The sequence below is a fragment of the Ochotona princeps genome, chromosome 11 (genome assembly GCF_030435755.1).
Source record: "Ochotona princeps isolate mOchPri1 chromosome 11, mOchPri1.hap1, whole genome shotgun sequence".
NCBI classification, from domain to species: domain Eukaryota; kingdom Metazoa; phylum Chordata; class Mammalia; order Lagomorpha; family Ochotonidae; genus Ochotona; species Ochotona princeps.
The window spans coordinates 22,054,093-22,076,558 of record NC_080842.1 but is presented as its reverse complement, the minus strand read 5'-3'; the positions used below and the strand labels follow the sequence as shown (position 1 = coordinate 22,076,558).

At 38.2% G+C, this 22,466-nt stretch overlaps 1 long non-coding RNA gene across 1 annotated transcript in view; it reads right to left on the bottom strand.

Moving 5' to 3' along the window:
• Positions 1-22,466, bottom strand: part of LOC131481434 (uncharacterized) — a 64,860-nt gene that overhangs the window by 9,496 nt on the left and 32,898 nt on the right. The gene's annotated exons all lie outside the window — the stretch shown is intronic.

Here is a 22,466-nt window from a genome sequence, read left to right as displayed (position 1 = left end):
CTCTCCTCCTCTCTGTATATCCACCTTTCCAATAAAAATCAATAAATCTTAAAAAAAAAAAAAAAAGAAATCAACCAGGTAAAGGATACAGTAAACCTTATTTTAGGTGTTGATAAAATTAATCAAGAAAGTTGCTCAAATACATGACCTCTCAAATACTGAGACACAAAGGCAAACCAACTTCCACAGTTGTGTGTGAATGATGCTCAGTGGAGTGGGACACTTACAACTGCCTATTCCTATAGAAGGAGTGAGTTCAGAGGACGTTTTATGGAAGGCAAAGCAAAAAGTGCCTCAAAAACAAATCAGAATCTGCAAAATAAATGCTTCAGGTATTTATTAAGGCCCCATGAACTACACGAGGCTTCTCATATGCCATCAGTGATGTGGACAGGTGAGGGTTTGGAAATCAGAATAAGGGAGAGATACAGACAGAGAGATGAAGAAATGGATGAAAACAGAGATATAATCAGGATACTTCAGCTGCAATCTGATAAGAAAGCATGGGCCCGGCGGCGTGGCCTAGCGGCTAAAGTCCTTGCCTTGAATGCCCCGGGATCCCATATGGGCGCCGGTTCTTATCCCGGCAGCTCCACTTCCCATCCAGCTCCCTGCTTGTGGCCTGGGAAAGCAGTTGAGGACAGCCCAAAGCTTTGGGACCCTGCACCCGCGTGGGAGACCTGGAGGAGGTTCCTGGTTCCCGGCATCGGATTGGCGCGCACCGGCCCGTTGCGGCTCACTTGGGGAGTGAAACATCGGATGGAAGATCTTCCTCTCTGTATATCCGGCTTTCCAATAATAATAAATCTTTAAAAAAAAAAAAAAAAAAAAAAAAAGAAAGCATTGCTAGAGACCAGTGCTGTGGTGCCGTAAATTAAATCTCCAATTGCAATGCTGCCATCCATATCTAAGTCCCAGCTGCTCCACTTGTGATCCAGCTTACTGATACTGTGCCTGGAAGAGCAGTGAAAGATGGCCTACGTCCTTGGCCCTGGTCCTCCGTGGGCGCAACCTGCATGGCGTGCAGGCTCCTAACTTCAGCCTGGCCCAGCCCAGTTGTTTCTGCCATTGAGTGAGTGAACCAATAGATGGAAAATATCAGTCTCTCAATCTCTCCCTCTATTTCACTTCTCTCTCTCCTCCTCCTCCCCTTCTCTGCCTTGTAGAGAGGTGGGTAGAGAGAGAGAGATAATTCTACTAATTACTATAATAACATTCCTTACAAAGATAGGTAGATTTACACATTTTAATAATGGATATTTTTCCTTGACTTCTTCCATGAAAGGATGATTTTTAAAAAGCTAACTTATTTTGCACTGATTGAATTGTGAATACTATTTGCATATGTAAATATTAAAGCCATTATACAAATTTTGCATTTCTTTTCTAATTACAGTTATAAACTGTTCTCATCTGCAAGGATACAGAATTTATACAGAATACTAGAACTAAGATTTAATCTTCAAGAGTACCTATTCTAATAACTTGATTTTACAGATTAAAAATTTGTGCTATCTGCTTCATCCTAAAAAAAAAAAGTTCCTTGAAGATGCTGTTTCGTACTGAACACTACTGCAAATAATTTTAACTTTTAAAATAGAATCATATGGAAGATATTGGTCAATTCAACCGCAAACACCACAATCAACTTTGTTTCTGCTAAATAGTGAGCATGTCTGTTCTTTCACTTTTTAATCATTTTTTTGTATCAGCCACAGTCAATATTAGCAATGGAATCTTTCACCTGAGCTGAACCAATTCTTTAGCTTTCAGAAACATTTTGTGTTTCTGAACTTCTTTTCAATAATATGACTGTTTTAGAAAGCAATAGTGAACTTTTAAAATATATGTTGATTTGAGATTTTTTTCTTCTCTCTTGCTCAGTCTCTTTCTGTTTCATCTTTTCTCTGTAGACTGGATTAAAAAAAAACTATATGCTTAAAATTTATTCAGAAGTCAGGATTTTTTTCCCCTTCAGTGGCAGTCGAAATGTGTGTGCATCAGAAGCAATCAGTGTGTATTATACTCACTCTTAATTCAGGTCATCTTCATAATCCAGTTCTTATTCTTGGCTAATTATATTTTCCACACATCCTTTGATTTTTAGAGCTGCTTACTGTGCAGCATAGTTCTGTATATGCATCTCTTTAACTCTCAAATGAAAAGACAGAAAATGTTTGACAGTGTTTTCTTTTTTGGATCAGTATCCCTGTGGTTTTGTGTCAGAAAAATCTTAAGATTCAAATGGTAAATGAATGACAATGAAAAAAAAAAACCTTGAGTAGAGGTGGAGGTGGGAGGACATAAGTATTTCACTCATTGTAGTAATAATAACAATTAGTAAAGCAGGAAATATGTGTTGAAAGCCTTAAATGTAAATAATTTATGAAATCCAAAGTAGGCAAAGATTTAGCTGCAAGAATGGCCAACAGGGGAGCCAATACCATGGGGCAGTAAGCTAAGCCTCTCTCTATGGTGCCAGTATGCCATGGAGACACAAGTTCATCTCCCAGCTGCTCCACTTGAGATCCAGCCCCATGGTTACGGCCTGGAAAAATAGTGTGGAATTGCCAAAGTCCTTAGGCCTCTACATCCAGAAGCAAGACCCAGAAGAAACTCCTGGCTCCTGGTTTCTGGCTTCAGACCGGCCATCATGACCATGTGGAACATGAATCAGAAGACAGAAGGTCTCCTTCGGTCTCTCCGTCCCTCTGTTACTCTACTTCTCAAAGAAAAATTTTTTTAAATCCTTAAAAACCAAAAATGGCTATCAAGAATTGCCTACAATAGCAACATACTGGATCTATCAAATTCATGCTCAACCACAAAGTATTAGTGAATGTTTACGGTACATCTGTAAAATGGCTTATGTATCAATCATTAAAATGATGTATTAAACTAATGACAAACTATAGTGCTATTTAAAATAATCAGATTTTATTTATTTATTCATTTTAATTTTTATTGGAAAGTCAGATATACAGAAAGGAGGAGAGGCAGAGAGGAAGATCGTCCATCCATTGATTCACTCTCCAAGTGGTCACAACAGCCGGAGCTGAGCCGATCCCAGGATCCAGGAGCTAGGAGCCTCTTGCGGGTCTCCCACACAGATGCAGGGTCCCAAGGCTTTGGGCCGTCCTCTACTGCTTTCCCAGGACACAAGCAGGGAGCTGGATGGGAAGTGGGGCTCCCGGGATTAGAACAGGCACCCATATGGGATTCCGGCACGTGCAAGGCAAGGACTTTAGCCACTAGGTTACCACCCTGGACCCTAAAAGAATTAGATTTTAAAACTCTATTGCATTTTTTTAGATTTATTTATTCGCATTGGAAAGTCATATTTACAGAGAGAAGGAGTGGCTCCACTGCTTCACTACCCAAGAGGCTGCAATGGCCAGAGTTGAGCTGATACAAAGACGAGAGCCAAGAGCTTTTTCCAGATCTCCTACACAGATATAGGGACCCAAGGCTTTTTGTCTCTACTGCTTTCCCAGTCTACAGGCAGGGAGCTGAAAGGGAAATAGAACAGCCCAGATATGAACTGGCACCTATATGGAATCCCAGCACATGCAAGGCAAATAATTTAGCTGCTAGGCTATTACACTGGGCCCTGTATTATTCTTTTGTAAATACATACAAAATATGCATGATAAGCAAGCATCTTCAAAATCACAATAATTCATTCTGCAAAGTAGTTAACAAATAAATGTATGCCTTATATGTGCTTATCTGAGTTTCTAGAATTTAATAAATAAATATATGCCATAAATTTTAAGTGACAAAATAGGGAAAAGTAGCTCATTCCAACAGAAGAAGTCCTTTCCTGGGCATATGACATTAATGCCATGACATTAAAATTTTTGCAAACAAGGTAAAAATGTTTTTCTGGTTTTAAGCAGAATCAGTTCAAGTTTTGCATAAGGCCATAAGGGACTCAGTGCACGTGACTAACACAGAAGCAACAGTAGTTTATGCCTTGCTTAGGCAGTGGCCATAAATCTTTGCATACAAAATTTCAACTAATTCACTGGCCTATAAGTTCAAAGCAAAAGAGTGGGACATACACAGCTCCTCAGTAATGAGCAAAATTAAGGCAAAAAATTGTCACTAGCAAAGATTTGAGATCCTAGCAGTCTTATTTTCCTTCAATCTTTCTCGTCACTTTGTGTACAATTATTGCAAATCTATCTCTTACAGTCTAGTAACTTTGATTCATGTTTTAAAACTCCTATAGCTCCTTCCATGATGTAGTAGCTTAATTCAATTTAATTAGTGATCACAGAAAATCTGCATAATGAATAAGAGACCTGAACATCAGAATTTCAGCAAGCAGACAGAAAAAGAGGCACAAGGAACAAGATCACAGTGCAGTGTCCCTGGGTGCTGGAGCAAGAGGTGTGGGTGAGTGCACATATGAGATCCGAACATTATATTTGGCATATTAAATAAGGAATAAGAAAACTAGGACAAAGTAAATCCTTCCCTGGAACACCGGGGGCAAGGCCATACTAATAACAGTAGAAACACAGTAGCCTTGATCACTGTGTTGATGACGTTCTTCTCACCAGAGTTATTCCTACATTCACTCATTGATTTATTCATTCAATGTCATTTACTAAAAACACCATGGCAGGCATTTTGCAAACATTTTTGGGATATAGATAAGCAAACAATGATTGCTTTTTGCACAAGCATACAGAAAAATGGATAAAGAACTCTAAATTAATGTCAAACCAAAACAAAAGCAAAGGGGCAGAGGCATAGTGAGCAAACACTGATCTGTTATGATAGAGTTTGAAAGTTTCTGATGTTATATATGCTACTTGCATTTAACTTCCATGTGCCATGGTTTCCCTCATTCTTCAAGTGAAAACACCTACATTAAAGAATGAAATCTTGTCTTTGGCCAAAAAAAAAAAAAAAAAAAAAAAAAAAAGAATCCAATTTATGCTTAGGAGATAAGCCAATTACCAAAAAGAAAATTATCGCATATTTTCCATAATCTATGATAACTAATACAGGGAGCACACCAAAAAATGCAAATTAAATGAATGAGACAAACATCCTGAGATCTGATTGTTGCTTTTAGCCTTTGTCTATACTTCTGAGGAATAGTAGATTGTTGTGTTGTACTTGCTGTGTTGATATCTCTACTCAGTGGAGGGTTAAGCCAATGCCTGTGAAACAAAATGAAATAAAAAGCCACTGTAAAAATTAGGAAAGAACAAACAAAGAAATGAGGCAGGAGGAGGGTTGGTGGGGAATGCAGGCAGGGTGGAGACAAGTGTATGGAGCATCACTATGCTCCTAAATCTGTATGGTGACATTTCTTCACTTTATTTAAATAAAATAAAATTATTTTTATTCCAATAAATAAATTTTAAAATGACTTCATTACAAAGATTTCATAGAAATTCAATCAAATGAGGCAGTATTAGTACAACAGCGCAACATTTGGGGGCTATGGTAGTGGCCCAATTATTACCATGACTTGTGAACCCATTTGCTTATGTATTACCACATATATAAAGTAGAAAATCTGTTCCTTGGTCCTGTTATTAAATGAAAAGCTTCCAGTGGCTCAGATCCTGCCTGGTAGGCAAGAACGGGTGGGGAAGGCCCGCCTCTCATATCAATATCACACCTCATCATGAAGCTTTCATACGAAGTGCCTCTCAACCCTTGCGGCAGGGGATTCCCTTCTTTCTAGTGTCTGGCGTTTTCCAGAAACACAATTACAGATGTGAGAGAGCAGAAAATGTCATTGTAAAAGCTTCCACTCAAATATCTCCCTTACTTCTCCAGACCCTCTTTGAGCCTTATTTCTGTGGCTGCGTACACAGCAATGTCGAGTAAGAACTGTGAGACATGTTTGGGGAACATAAACATTTTGTGATTCAATCATCATGTCACAGAGATGGGGATTGAGCAGGGTGGAAGAACAGAGTAATTTCTAAATCTACCTGATTGAAACAGCAAAAGCAAATTTATTTTTCAGAAAAAAATAAGGAATTTTATGAGTGGGATACATCCACATGTATGCATGTATATGGGAATATTCTATGTAGAAGAAATAAATCATGGAAAATTGGTGAATGGCACACTACGTATTTGTCTATAATGCATCTGCTCCCACACAGTGAGTGCAGGTAACAGCATTTTAGTCTCAGTCCATTATAGGCTTTCCTCACCAACCTGAAGAGCATCAGTCAAGAATCGCGTTAAACGCTATCCACCCTGTGTCTGGGAGCCTTTGGGGAAAGATCAAACATGGTTCAACATCCATTCACATTCTGCTGTTCCAACTTGCCTGTAGAAAAACATTTCTGGCAGGCTTTTAAATGGCGCTATTCATTGAGCCCACTGTCATCACCACTGTCAGCCCAAGGTCCTAATCGAGAGGTTGTTGTTACTCTGTCACCACTCTGCATTCCCTTCAAGAAGTGACAACTCCATGCAGTGCAGAAAGAGCCACAATGTTTTTAAGACAGACACACCACTTTGGTTTCTGGCAGGGGACTGAGTAGGGATTGCTTCAGATAATTAGGAATCTGTTTCAATAATACAGGTGTAGATGTGTAGTTGTCTGAACTAGGTAGCGAAAATCATGACAGAGAGAAATGGATAGGTTTGAGAGAATACTAGGAGGAGAATCAATAGCACTTTGTAATCAGAGACTCAGAACTTCAAGAGGTTGAAGTAACAAATAATTTACTACACTTTGGATTGAAAACTGCACAGCAATGCTATGACATAAGGTTGGGAGTATCAAATATATGTGTGTTTGTGTGGGGTGTGTGTGTGTGTGTGTGTGTGTGTGTGGTGTTGTGGCAGTAGTGTGTAGACATCTGTTTGGGATAGGGTTTTTAACTCAGAGTTAGAGGTGCTTACAACATAGTCATGTAGAGATTCTTTGTCAAATATAAATTCTTCTTTTGTTATGTATTTCCAAAGGACTAAAATAATCCCCTATGCTGGATGAGCAAGGATCACCATTTGCCCAGTTTTTTCTCCCTCAGGCCACCTTTCCCAAGTTCCCCAGGCCACCCTGACCCATCAGCATCTGAACTCATGCAGCCCTACTGCCCTTTTCATACATGATACCTGGTATAGCTAAATGTCATGGATGTTTCCTCTCTAAGCTATAATATGGTTGCAAACACAGCATTAGGAATTTTTGAAAAGTTATTTTAGTTAAAATGATAGGAGATACCAATAAAGACAGAGTTTCTAAATAATAATTTTTTTAAGAAATCCTTAATTTCCACATTCCTCAAGGCCAGGGAGAAGGGTGGGAATTTCATTTGAGCAATATGTTGACAGAGACAGGGAGTGAGCTCGGTATACCACAGGGACCGCTGCTGTCAGCTGAGAAGAAAAACTAATACATCCTAAATAAAAAAGAGCATTGTTGTAATGATGCAAAATATAACTTGAGTGGCAGAGACAAAGTTTAATAAATGAGATGAGAAAGACCCTTATAAAGAAGGTTTAGACAATAAGAGACCACTGGAAATGTAACAGCTCTCCATTATATAATGCTTATCCATGTTGTACATTGTTCACACACTTTGTGCATCATATAACTTCAATAATCACAGTAATTCTGCAAATTAGGAACACCACTACCTCATTTTACACATGATGAAACTAAAAAAGAGTCAGTCCTTCCCCAGAGTCACACAGCCCAGAAATCTAGTCTATGCTAGTTTGGGTTCTGAACCTGTTCAAACAACCAACCTTAATATTTAAAGGAGCACATATATGAGTTTGAATAAGACCCATTCTCAACTTAGAGAAGATTGTTGTAAGTGGAGGTATAAATATATTGCAGTATGCTTCCAAAAAAAGTAAATTTTCTACCATCTCTAATTTTGCATCCATGTAAAAAAATATTAATAAATAAGCCCATTTGTTTAATACACATATTGAGTGTTAAACATTGTGCTAAACAGCTTCCAGATTTTTTTTACGTTTTCACAGGAGTGCCATTAAATAATAACCAACCCTGTATCATATGTTGATGTTTTGAATTTTGATACAGTTAAGTCATTTTTACTCAGAAGTGGAAAAGTCAAGCTTGAGTTCAAATCTATGTCTGGCCATCTCAAAATCCAAATTATTTCACTACCCATTTTTTTTTAAAAGATTTATTTTATATTTTTATTGGAAAGGCGGATATACAGAGAGAAGAGACAGAGAGGAAGATCTTCTGTCTGACGGTTCACTTCCCAAGTGGCCGCAATGGCTGGAGCTGAGCCAATACAAAGCCAGGAACCTCCTCCAGGTCTCCCACATGGGTTGCAGGGTCCCAAGACTTTGGGACATCCTCAACTACTTTCCCAGGCCACAAACAGGGAGCTGGATGGGAAGTGGAGCTGCCGGGATTAGAATCGGCGCCCATATGGGATCCCGGTGCGTTCAAGGCGAGGACTTTAACCACTATGCTATCGCGCCAGGCCCTCACTACCCATTCTTAAAACAGTCTCCCATGACTAGGAATTCACAAACCTGGCAAGCCCTTTAGTACATAAACAGTGGCTATTGCAGATTCCTGCAGTCCACAAACTGGACCATGAGTGCCATGTTTAAATCTCAGCTGAGGCTCGGATAAAGGCAGAGCCTTCTTTTTCTTGTGTGTTCTTTAAAATAATTTAATGTTCTGGACAAAGGTGGGGTGCAGCTCTGAATACAAACAGTAACTTCACCATTCTGGGAAGAATAAAGTCAAATATACACTTGTGTAATATTATAGCTAATGCATAGAAATCAATGTGGTAAATTTATAGCTCTTAATATTCTGAACGTGTAAAGAATGGCAATTTCTTATATATAAGGACATTTTGTACAGTCTGTCAGTACAGAGGACGCAAAAGAGACTAAAACTTTTAAAAGTAAATGTCATCTACATTTTTAGCTCAGAGGAATGGTAGAAAATTGCTGTATGAATCATGGGGGATAGAAAGGTAGAGGGGAAATGGAACAATTTTCAAATACGAAAGAATAGACTGTGACTTTTCCCAAGGTAACAAAGGAGCTGTGCGGTGTTTGGATATCTCCTTATATTTTAGCACTGCAAATTATTTGACCACAAGTTTTAGACAATAATATCTACTTTATAGGAAAGTAAGCAAATACACAAATACAAAGATATCATGTGAAATGTAAAGCATTCTCAACAATAACTGCTCTTAACTCCTATTTAAATGTCATACTCATAAAATATTTTATATACATTACTTTATTTCCAAACACAATACTACGAGATGATTAAAGATGTTCTCCAGCTATTTAATATCTAGTCTTCACATGTTAAAATAAGACCTATACTTTTAAACCACTGTATTATAAAAACAATAAAACTTCTTTAAGACTGTTCATACTAAATTTGTATTTCAACACTTTTTTTGTTAACTTCAAATTTCTTGCACTGTATTATGATAGAACAGTTTTAATGATCTGCCAGCTCTTCTATTAATTCATTTATAGAAAACTGCTATTGTTTTTTAACTGTTCATTTTCCCGCATATAATTGTCTTATTGTGAAAGGTAATGTCTTGCAAGAAATTGTTCAGTAACTTTATCTCATTGTTTACCACAAATCATAATGATTAGATAATAAAATGAGACTCACCTAAGATGATTAAAGAGTTAGAAAAGATGGTCTAAGTAGAAAAGTGAACAAAATCACACTGGGTGATTTAAATCTTTGCACTGAATAATGAGCTGATTTAATAGCTATCTGAGATGGTTGTCAGTACTATATCTTAATGTCTTTACAAATCAACAAAACTTGAATTTTCATTATTGTATGAGATCTACTTTAAGGATACAAAGTACTTGTTGATAATATTTAACATTATTGGATAAAGCAAACAGTGTCTAGAATACCTGATCCATGATCCAATTCGATCAGCAACTTGATCGTGGTCATGTTTTCAACTGAATCTTCCCCTGTTTATCTGTAGCAGGAACAAGCTGTCTGCATTTCCTGCTTTTGCAATTGTGATTATTCAAATTAGAAAACTGATGAAAATCACTGTAAATTGTAAGCACTAAACAAATGAAGCAATTATTGAGTGTGGGAATGAGTGACAGAATTCTTTTTTAATACTCTTTGGAATGTGGTCAGAATCTCATCTTTCTGGGGTACACTCCGTCATCACCAAAGTAGCAAGAAAGATTAGTACAACAATGTAAATATTTTGTTGCAGGGGAATATTATTTTCCTTACATATTTAATTGAGGACTTAGATTCTTTATTCATTTACTTGACAATAAGATATTAATAGCACTTGGTAATCTGGCATAAAAACATTATGCAAACATTATTCTTTCTCCTGATCTCTTTTCTAATTTCTCTGTTACAAGTAAATACTTTCTTCATTGCACAGTGATAGAAAATCTGATAGTGTTGCAATTACCATTGTCTCATCAGACATATCTTCACTCATTCATTCAATAATATAGTCACTAATTAAACATGTATGTGCCAGCTGCACCTCCCAGCTGCTCTCTATTCCTGTCCTATCCCACTTGTATACCCTGTATTCCTCCGTCCTTCCATACCGCCTACATCTACAACAAAACCTTAGTACCTTGGGACCAGTCATACTCTATAAACTGATTTGAAGTCTGATAGTATAATAACATTCCACCATTTGAACCATAAATTTACAGTCACATATTTTGAGTCTTTCAGATACTGCCATGTTATAACGGAAACATTCTGTTAACTAGGTAAATCCTGCCAGGAAGGCTATAATGCCAGTACTTCAAACAATCCCAATGTCTTTAGTATATGTAGGTTCCTCCTCTTAAATCACTGGTTTAATTTCTTTTTTATTTTAAACATTAACCTTATTTATTTGAGAGATGGAGAAGAGAGGGAGAAAAAGAGAGAGAGAGAGAGAGAGAGAGAGAGAGAGAGAGAGAACCTAACCTGCTTATTCACTTGCAAATGACTGAAACAGTGTAACAACTGGGGCATGATCAGACTGAGGCTTCCAACTCAGAATATGGCAGCTCCCCATGCGTTTGGCAGAGACCCAAATACTGAATCCATCACCTACTGCCTCCCAAAGGACACTACAGCAAATAGCTCGAATCAGGACTGAAGCCGCAACTTGAAACAAGGTCTTTAAAATAGCATACAGGCATCATAACCAGCATCTGAAGTACCAGAACACCCTCCACAGTTCTATCATTCTTGATCAACTACACCTGGAATTATCTGTGACTTCCCTCAGCACCAAGATCACCATATTTTGAATACGGCTTGCTTCACAAACCATAAATATATGAACTTCATTTCATGGTCCTGAGCTTTTTGAAACTGTAAAAAGACCTGTCACATGAATTCAATGTTTATGGTCTGCGCCCAGATTCATGGGGCTGTCTTCCAATGGGATGCTATTTGAAGGTAGGGCATTTGGGAAATGAGTAATTTTTGATGATATCATGAGGAAATAAGCAATCAAATAAGACAGAGAGAGAGAGGTCTCCACTTACAAACACCTGAGAATGTCCATGTAAAGACACAGCAAGAAGATGGACATTGTCTATAGCCTTCACCTGAACCCAATCATGATGGCAGCCTCAATTCAAGACCTCTAGTACCCACATCTATGACAAAATAAATGTCTACTGGTGAAGCCACCAAGTCTATAGTATTTTATCACAGCAGCTCGAGCTATCTAAGATAAGCTCAATTAGTCCCACTGCCATATCCTTGCATCTCTGGGTGAAAATAATAACTTCATTAGAACAGCAACTCTGAAGTGGCTTTATGATTTTCATTCCTTAGTGCTGGCAATAATGTGTGAATTATAAACTATGGCTTCCAGTCATCCAAAATTAGTTAGAATCATTCTAGTTAATTAAATTATCATATATTACCTTTTCTGTGTGCCCAAGGAAAATATTTACTAAATACGCTGTTGTTCTTGGGGGAAAATGCTGTTTAAAACGAAATATCTATGCATGACCTTGTCTTCTTTTATGAAAGTTTTTCGTTTAGATATAACTATAGTTCAAACTTACTAAGAAATTATATTCATAATTATTTACCATGTCCTATTTGTAACTATTTCTAAAACTACGGACAGTAAGTTTTTTATGTGATCGCAGAAGCTACTAACACCAGTAAAGACACTTGTCCAGCCTCGTTGAGCCATAACAATATAGGATGGCAATTATGATTACTTTTAGACTGAGTGCTGTGCTGTTTCACAATACATACATCATTAAATATACATTTTTTCTGATTGTATTTCAAGTAGTCTGGATCACCATACATGATGTCCATTCACTGTTCCATTCTTTCCTTAATCACCACTTCTCAATAAAAGATAATTCCTTACTTGAGGCCCCTGGCACCAAAAAGAAAAAAAAAAAAAGAAAGAAAAAAAAATCACAACCAACAAGTCTCCATAGATGTAAGTGACAAATTATTGAATTCATCAAGTTAGCAAAACAGAGGACACTGCAGTTGAAGTTGATATAAGCATGAGTGTAAAGGTCAAATTAACATGAAGAAATATTGCCAGGATCAGAAAATAAATACCAACTGAAGAATAAAAGCAATCCTGACAAGTACAAACTAGAAATTCTGAAAGGAAAAAAAAGTACTAAAACATAAATCAAAAATCCAGTTAAAAACTCAAAGAACGGAAATACAAAGTGAAAGCACAAACGCATCATGATTATATGAGACATCCTTATAAGATTTTTGAAGACATTGAATTTTCTTGGTCTTTAATAAACATATCTACTTAATACATGTTTTTCTTACTATCTGACTGAAGCGAGAGAGCAAAAAAATTATGACTATAAATTTTTTTTCATTATTTCAAAATCTGTGCAAGAGTATATAGGTTAGTGTTGGTTGGGCACTGGTATACCAGCTATGCCACTTCTTCAAACATTCTGATCCTAATAAGCAATAGTTGGGGAATTAGAGTTCAAATCAATAGCTTTATGATTTATAGACAAAATTATAGAGCTTACTTTTAGTCTTCAGACTGCCAACTCCTTTTGGAATGAAATTCACTCCCTAGTCCTATATACAACTATCCATGTGGTTTCTGCATGTGGCTTCTTAGCAAACAGATCCTAGATCCTGAGAAGTCAGACAGACTGGGCTTATACTGTGACTTTGCTATTCAACAGGTTTCTCAACCTGAGGACATTATTTAAATTCTTCAAATCTCTGGTTACCCATCTTTAAATGTAGGGAGTAAAATGTTTGGAATCTGAGATAGAAGCCATTATGTAAAAATATAAATTTACTTATTTATTTATTTGAAAGACAGAATTTAGAGAGAGTTTCAGCTGTTGGTTCACTCTCCTAATGTTTACAAAGGCCATGACTAGAGCCTCTGGAGCCAAGCATTTTAGCCATCTTTTGTTGCTTTCCCAAGTGCATTAGCAGAGAACTGGACAGGCAATGGAACATGCAGAACTCAAATAACTGCCCATATGGTAGGCTGGTGCTGCATATGGCAGCTTTATGTACTATGCCACAATGCCAGACTCAAGAACATCAATTTGATAACAGTTAGGACATGCATTTCACACACCTGTCTCCCACACTGGCAGTTCCCACCCTACTTCAATTGCCAGCTCCTTTTCTGATTCCAGCTTCTTGCTAATGTGCAGCTTAGGAGGCAACTGGTGATGATCAATGAGGTCGTTGCACTCTGGCCACCCAGGTATGAAACCAAATGGAGTTTCTACGTCTCTGTACCCATTCCTACAGCTAAGGCTCGCAGAAGCAACTCATTGGCTGGAAAGATTTTCCATTTCTCTGTCTCTGATTCTGTTAAATACAAAACTTTTTCAAGTATATACATTTGTTTACTTGTTTAAAGATTTATTTTTATTTGAAAGGCTGATTTTACAGTCATAGGAGAGTGAAGATAACTCCCCAAATGCCCAGTACAGACAGATATGAGTGGATCCGAAGCTGGGAACAAGGAACTTCTTCTGGGTCTCCCATGTAGGTACAGGGGCCCAAGGTTTGGGGCCATCCTCTACTGTTTTTCCAGGTCATAAGCTGACAGCTGGATCAGAAATGGAGCACTCAGCTGCCATCTGCATTGGGGTGGTCAGAGGAACTCGGGCCAGGCTAGCCTTGAGGCTTGGGATTTTAGCCCTGCCTCCTATGTGATTGTGGCGAGTGGAACTCAAGCTAGGTGACTCGGGCACCAATGCTGCCAGGCAAAGCCCTCAGGCCACACAGCAGTGCTCTCTAGGGACCTGGATGGGTGGGGTTACAGTGAGTCTGGAGAATGGCAAAAGTAGGGACAAGCAGGGACCTGAGGGTTCATGACCAGGTGAGGAATGACTTCTGAGGGACTTCCACCGACCCACCAACAAATGTCAGAACAGAGGATGAGTAATATGAGGCTGGCCCATGACACTGTCAAGCACATGAGTGAATTGGGCCTGGGGGTAGAATCTGTGGGTGGGTATGTGGGCTCACTCATGTGTAACAGCAATTTCCATTGGCATGCACAAGATCTGTGGCTGGGAACAGACCTTGTTAGGGAGCTAAGGAGACTCCCCTGCTGGGTTGGGGTTCCCACTGGTGAGTGTGAAACCAGAATGGTGGCACTTGGCTGGGCTGGACATGACTTCAGTTTCCTCCAGTATGGATGTGGACTGGGTCTGGAGGATGTCAGACTGGGCTGGAATCCAGCATCTACTAGTACTCGTGAGAGCCAGGGTGGGTATAGAACGAGCTAGACTAGGTCTCAGCTCCCACTGAACCACATGATAACTACTGTTCCTGCCGGGACAAGAAGTGGACAAAGTCAACCTAGGCCAAGAACCCACTGGTGTGTGCAAGATTGCCCACTGAGAGGAGAACTGGTAAAAAGAGTTTGAGAAACTACTTCATCAGGATGAAATCCATGAAGGTAAGCACAAAAAAACAAAGCAAGGAGCAGCCCAAAACAGGCCAGTTTACAGTATCTGCTGGCATACATGTGGGTCAGGTTTTGGAGCAGGCCAAGCAGGGCCATTTCATAACAGCCACTACCAGATCCAAGAACCAGGATGGGGAGCAGAAAGGACCAGGTGGGGCCACATCACCAGCCAGTTCACACTGGGCACAGGACTGGGGGCTGGCAGGGCCAGGCTAGGCTGCAACACCAACCATTGGGAGCTGGAACTGGGAGCAGGCTGGACCAAACCAGGGTGAAGCACCCACTGGTGGATACCAAGGTGAGATAAGTCATGCCAATCCAGGGACAGTGGGTGCCAGAGTTATGAGCCCCCAAAGGCAGCAGATCCAGTGGGTCCCACAGTGGGTCCCAAGTCACATCGCCTGATTATTCCATTTGGATGCTGGATCCATGAGCCCCAGATACAGGGAGTCCAGTCCAGTCTGGGTCATCTTGCCTGTGTCCCAGGACCTACCTACTCAATAGTAGTTTGTTCCATAAAAACCTGGGGTGCAGTGTCCCAGCTACTCCATTTCCCATCCAGCTCCCTGCTTATGGCCTGGGAAAGCAGTGGAGGATGGCCCAATGCCGTGGGAAGCTGCACCCAAATGGGAGTCACGGAAAAAGCTCCCTGCTCCTGGCTTCAGATTGGCTCAGCTCCAGCCATTGCGGCCACCTGGGGAGTGAACCAGTGGGCTGAAGATCTTTCTCTGTTTCTCTCCTTTCTGTAAATCTGATCTGCCTTCCCAGTGAAAATAAATAACTCCTTTAAAAAAATAAGAATAACAGGTGACAATTATGTACTAGTTAGAAGGAAAATGCAATACACAGCTACCAACTATAGGGGGGAAACAGATACTTTTAGTCAAGTGCAGGGTCAGAGAAGATAACAAATAATGGTTAAAATAACTCATTTTGTTGTTACATAAAAAGTGTTACATTGTTACAACTGAAAATCAAATTCATCTTTCAGTTTTCTCAAGTCCTCTATTTCATAAATATTGAATGCAGACAGCACTTCTTACTCATCCCTCTCAAATCTTTTCTCATCATCAACATGTAATTTAAGTTGCAACTAACTTTTCAACTTTGCCCTTCTCTAAGAAATTGCTGCATTAGCATTGGAATTTTTATCAGGCATCTTCTTGAAAGTATATGTCTCTTATATAATCAAGGACTTACTTGTAATAAGTTATGTACAGAGAGCAGATTACAAGAATTCATAAGGCATTATAAGCACAATGCTGGGACATTTTATTCCCCCATTCAGAGAAGTGTGTTCTCTCTCCTCTTACAGTAAACTCACCTGCAAATAACTTTCCATTACAGATTATCAACAGTCTAGTTTCCAACTCAGAGGGTAGAGAATATGGTATTTTACCACAAGTTTTAAATGCAGTATTGACATGCTGGGACCACGTCCCTTAGTTTACTTTCCCTACAGCATGGGAGCAAAATGTCCTTTAATGTACTCAGTTGGAAAAAAATTGTATTGGGAATGTTCCTCTGAAGCCTCTATACTTGGATTTACAAGACTACACGTTAAATAAGTTGTTAATATGCTTATTTTGTTTTAATGGACACTGGATTTTGCAATCGGTATTACTCACCAGCTGCAGAAATCTGGTGTGAATGCAATGTCTAGGATATTGGAAAATATTTTCTCACGTAAGACATTTAATTTAAGGAACTTTCAATGAACTTTTAGTTAACTATCTTTAACTTCCAGTTCTTCTTTATATTTGAGTGGGAAACAGGGAGAGGTCTTATCCCCTGGTTTACTCATCTTAGCTGTCTGAAATGACTGCGCCAAGACTGGAGTGAAGAGCTGGGATCACAGTCCGTGTCCCCTACAAGGACTGCAGTAGTAACCCAAACACCGGAGCTACGACCACCACTTCCCATGATCCTCAGCAGGCAGCTGCAGTGCAGAGCTAAAATCTGCAAGTGAGCTTATGGGATGCAGATACCTTAACTGCTGGCCTAAGCATCTGCTTCCTCTTTCTTTTTTCCTTTTTCCTTCCTTCCTTTCTTCCTTTCAAAATTAACAATTTATTTTTAAGGTTAAAGTTTGCATCCCTAGAATAAAATATGAAGCTCAAGATAATTTCTTAAAAATCATCAACAACCATTTACCTAAAATAATAAAAATACATTATTCTGATTCTTATTCTAAATATGCATTTAAATCTCAGGAAAACAATTCCATCATAATTTCTAATAAAGTCAAGCCTAAATGTCTGAGACCATACTGATTAGGTCAAAGAAACTTGAAGTCCAGTGTGTCTGAAAAAAACAAGCAAACTATATATATATATATATATATGATATTTTACATATATACATATATACTATATATATATATATTTTACAGATATATACATATATCTGTAAAATTTTCCCTAGTATGAACTGCACACCAACATGTCAAATTTCACAGCTTTCCTAGATAGTCCTTCACTAGTCGGAGTCCGTCAGAAATCTAAAAGGATTAAATAATGCTTGTTTCTGGGCATTTCCAAAACTGCTTTGTCAGAATTTTTCAATATTGTATATATTTTAAAAATTAACTTCTGTGTAAGGTGTTTAATTTGATAAAAGTAAACTAAAAGCAAGAGCCTCGAAAAGCATGTTGTACAAACATCATTAACGGCCATGCAGTGAAGTCATAACAATAACAAATTCCACTGCAAGTGAATTTCTGTGATAATAATGAAAAAATGTGCTATTATGAAAAGAAAGGAAAGCTCTAGGGGTCCACATAAAACATTATTGGCTAATTCATGGAAATAAAATCTGAGAAGCATATTTTATTTAACACAAAAAGCTATAGCCTTCAAGAATTCTGAGTTGCTGCTAAAAAAAAAAAGATTCTGATATCCAAAAATACACCATGTCATAGAGAGATAGCATGTTAAGAAAGTTACAGAATATTTATCTTTCTGATTCATTTCTATTAAAACTGAGCTATACACATTTGGAATACAAGATTATAATATCCTATGGCAGCAGTTCTCAAACGGTTTGCCAGACTTGGAATACTGCATTGAAGTCAGGGATACAGACTTTTACCCCTTGCAAACACTAGATGAGAATGACCAAGGATTCTCTGTTAGGAGCAGTTAAGCTTCCCAGATAATGCTTCTTGGACTCCAGCAGTCCTGCTTCACTCACCTCATTTTGGCAGATACAAAGTGTATTTTCTGCAGGTGGTCATTCAGAAAAGTAGTGTGTGAGCTCAGTTATTGCTGTGAGTGAGTTTCAGGTTTGATATGGAAAACAAAGCAAATCCATGTCTCAACACCAAGGAGCATTACCTTGTCCCCTGGGCATGAACCCCAAGCATAGGCAACATGTAGCTGAAAAATGAACTCAGGACATTTGTTGGATATATACCAATTAGCTAATCCAGTATCAGTAAATATTGAAGTTTATTTGTCAACACGTCCACACAGGTGCAGAGCGATGGAACAAGAAAGCAAGCAGATAAACACTACTGCTTTTCAGTTCCTTACCTGCATGGCAGAGCACAACCCAACACCTATCTGCAGTGAGAAATTTCTCAAGAAGTTTCCAAGATAATTCTGACCTCAAATATGTTTTCTCTCTGTGGTCTCTACCTGACCACTGTTGAGCCAAAAAAATTTGGCATACACTAGCTGCTGTACTTTGCTGACAAGTTTGACCTACAGTGTCCCCTGTATAGAGTGAAGTACAAGCTCGCTTGATGCTTGCATTGTAACTTAAGGATGCACCTTTATAACTAAGTAACTAAGTCTCAACCAATCATGGCAGTAGGACTTCTAGCCAATCAGAGGCTGAAAGCTGCCAAAATACAACCTTAACAGCAAATGCCTGCTCCGACCAGCAGAGCCACTAATGTGGACAGGGAGAGGGTCTGGGGATGAAGCACCGACAGGAGACCAGTGATGGTAGAAGTCTCTGCGAAGTCTCTCTTTATTGCTTCTTCACCTCTCCTTTTATACTCTTCCCCCTACATCGTCATTTAGCAGGATATTGGATTCAGATGAGTTCAATTAGTCTAGGTGTTTTTAGCCACAAGCCCAGGTCCTGTCCCTGCCTAGCTCAATGAGTACTAATCAACTCCTCAGCCCACAACAAACGCCTACCATGGCAAGTTTGTGTTTATTCCTTGCTTTTCTCCTTATATACGGAATGTACATGTTGTAAAGAGGGACATTCTTAACTATTTTGTATTTAGAGTGCTGCCTGATTCTTGCCCAAACAATGTTATAAATTGAACCAGGTTCTATTTCTTCTAACACAATTAAACTGTTTCAAGGGCTTTTATGACCATGTGCACAAGAATACTTAGTTTTGTATTCTTATAAGTAGGGTGAAAACATGGATATGTGCTTGAACTCAATAGTCAGACTAATAAACTGTCTTACAGATTATCAAATATAATAAACTATGATTTATTAAAGATCATAACTATAGCCTGTTTGTATATTTCCTGACATTCTTCTGAAAGTCAATATTTACTAAAGAATGGCTAAAACCATAGGAAAATATTTTGAAGCAAGAAGCATCTGAGGTTTGCACAATATCTTTGTGACTGTTATTATTTCAAAGATATGCTTGAATGCAAATATGAGCTGACCTATTCTTGATATTTTATGTTGATTTCATTATTCAGCATCTTAACACAAAGATCTTGACAGTTCAACAGTTCATTTGCTGTTCTCTTTCCAGGTTTTGTTTATTTTTAATTTGGAGAAAAGTAATGGCATTTTATTTCTTATTTTTGATGAACTAAAAGTCATAAAAATGCAAAGAGGAGAAAAATTGTCAAATTTTTAAAGGTTAAATGCAGGAAAATTAGAGTACCTGAAAGGGCACACCCTGAATGGATCCGATGCTGCAAGGTAGATTGCACAGGAGAACGCAAACTGAAAGTTGAGTTTTGGACAAAAAGATTGGGTGAGTGTCAGTTTGTACAAACAGCCTCGGTAACACTATTTCACTATCAGTTTATGTGGTTGCATTCTGTTGCATTGGGTATATGTATCTTTTTAACCTCATGAATACAATCATACTTTAAGTGATTTAACTTCAGAAGGATATCTTCAGAATAATAAAATTTCCCTTTTCATCTGTCCCAAATCCTGTCTCTTACATTATAGGATGGAACTCCCATAACTAGAAAACAATATAATGGAGGATGAGACAGGAAACAGTGTTTCTTTGCTGAGTATAATAAGGGCTAGTACTTTCTGTGAGTTTCAGAAAATAGAATTTTCTAAAGCAAGCAATTGGGAGATTAAATGATGTTCTAAATTGCAAAATTAGATATTGTTTGTGCCATTGTTTGAAAGCTGATATAGCTTAGGAGAAGGAAAGAAGTCCCTAATGGAACCTGTCAACCAGGGAGAGGTGTTTCCCTTTCCAATGAAAGCATAAACACAGGATGATTTTTATCTTGGCCATGTTTGTACAGTGTTTTGCATTCACCTGTCCCATGCAGTTGGTCTTGGTCCTTTTCTCTTGCCACCCTTTAAAAGTGTTGTAGAACCATCAATAAAAAGTGCTTGACTCTCACCAGTACTGAAGATTCAGGGAACCAATATAGTGTAATTTGGTTCACAGCTATCACTCTACAATTCTTTAAACAAATTCATGAAGAAAATGAATAAATCTCATGATAAGACAGATGAACTCCAAGTAAAGGAAGAAGCACAGACACAGACAAGGATGGGAAATAGAGATGGGATTTCCTTCCTGGCATTCACTTTTATTCAGTCTCCTTTTTAAAATGCAGACAGAACAGTTTATTTGTGAAGGGACCAGGTGAGCAGAGAAGGGAGAGGGAAGGGACAAGAAGAAAGCACCTCCGGAGAGAAAGCCCGAGGTGGGGAAGGAGAGAGAGACACCCTCAGTCTTTGATAATGTATAGACATTGGTACTAAAAATGAAATACTTCACAAATTTCATCTCTCCACAGATTATAAATGCCATTTTAATTGCAATGCTAATCGTCAATGATATTTTCAAATGAAACATTGAACCCACAAACAACTCAAACTGAAATCATTAGACATGAAGGGAGCATTGACAGGAACAAGGAGCTAAGTAGAGGCAGACAGCACTGTGGTTAAGTAGACAGCTCTGGAAACCTGCCCAGTGACCTTGGACAAGCTGCTTAGCCTCCTGTGGCTCAGTTTTCTCATATGTGAAAATAGGGATTAGTAAATCTTAACCACTGAGCTGTTACAAAAAAGACTGTGTTCATTCATGTCAAGTGATCACATCAGTGCCTAGTAGTTAGCTAAAACTTGTTATTTTTAAAAACGTTTGCTTCTATGACACTTTTAAACGTAATAGAAATATTGAGAAACAAAGCAAAAGGTAAAAGAACCATAAACCAAACATAGAGTTATTAAAGTAAATTTAGAGCATTTAAATTCAGTAGTTATTGAAAAAAATTCAATATGACCATTGACCACTTGACAAAATTCCTATAAGACTCAGAACATACTTTATTCTCACAATTCTTACCGCATCCAAAACTGTCACTTTATTTTTTATCTTTTCTCTTCTTCATTTGTTTACTTCATTTCAAAGACAATTAGAAAAGTTAATACAATGGTCATCCTGAGATGAATAAATTGTGGATATCCCAACAAATACCAAATGGAAGGGAACAGCTAGATGGCTAATACAGAATTGCTGGTTGGTTGAAATAAATTTTATTTTGTCAACCAAGTGAAAACATGTCACTGCAAAAATAAAAACAAAGCAAAGAAATAAGGAAGGAGGGTGGTGGATGAGGAAGGCAGGCTTGAGTGAGTGCAGGGCGAGTAGCGTCACTATGCTGCTAAGTCTATATCGTGAAACACATGAAACTTGTTCACTTTATATAAATAACATATTTAGACATCATTACTAACATGAAACGGGTGTAGGCTATGCTTAGTGAAATAAGCCACTCCTCAAAACTGGTACTCAGGGAGGTAGAATTCACACCCAATGGGTGCTCCACCTAATAGCTCAGTTGCTATTCTTGTAGTAAAAGCAGAAGCCTGGAGGAACTCCTCTTTCCAAAGGAGGCCAAAATAGAGGGGAAGCAAGATTTTCTATTTTCACCAGAGACTCTAGCTACCTATTGGCCCATCTGACTGCTTTACATTAATATGACCCAACTTCACAGGAGATGGCAGTCTATTATTCAATTCTAGATGTACACCTCGTTTATCTCTGTTATTATTTTTTCTGCTCCTTTTGCCTATTTTACAGTCTATACAGATTCTATTCTAGAATCTGCTTATTAACATTATGTTACACAGCATCCTTATGGTTACTGAGTTTATAGACAGATAAACTGAGGGAACTACATCTCCCTTATTCTAGTCATGTGCTATTGACTTGGTACACATTTTTTTCCATTTTTATTTATTTTTTGTTTTTGAGGTTTTTGTTTTTATTTTTAATCTGCCTGTTAAGAGATAAGCATACACAACACTGTGCAGCCACAAGAAGGCCTTCCAAGGCATGCTA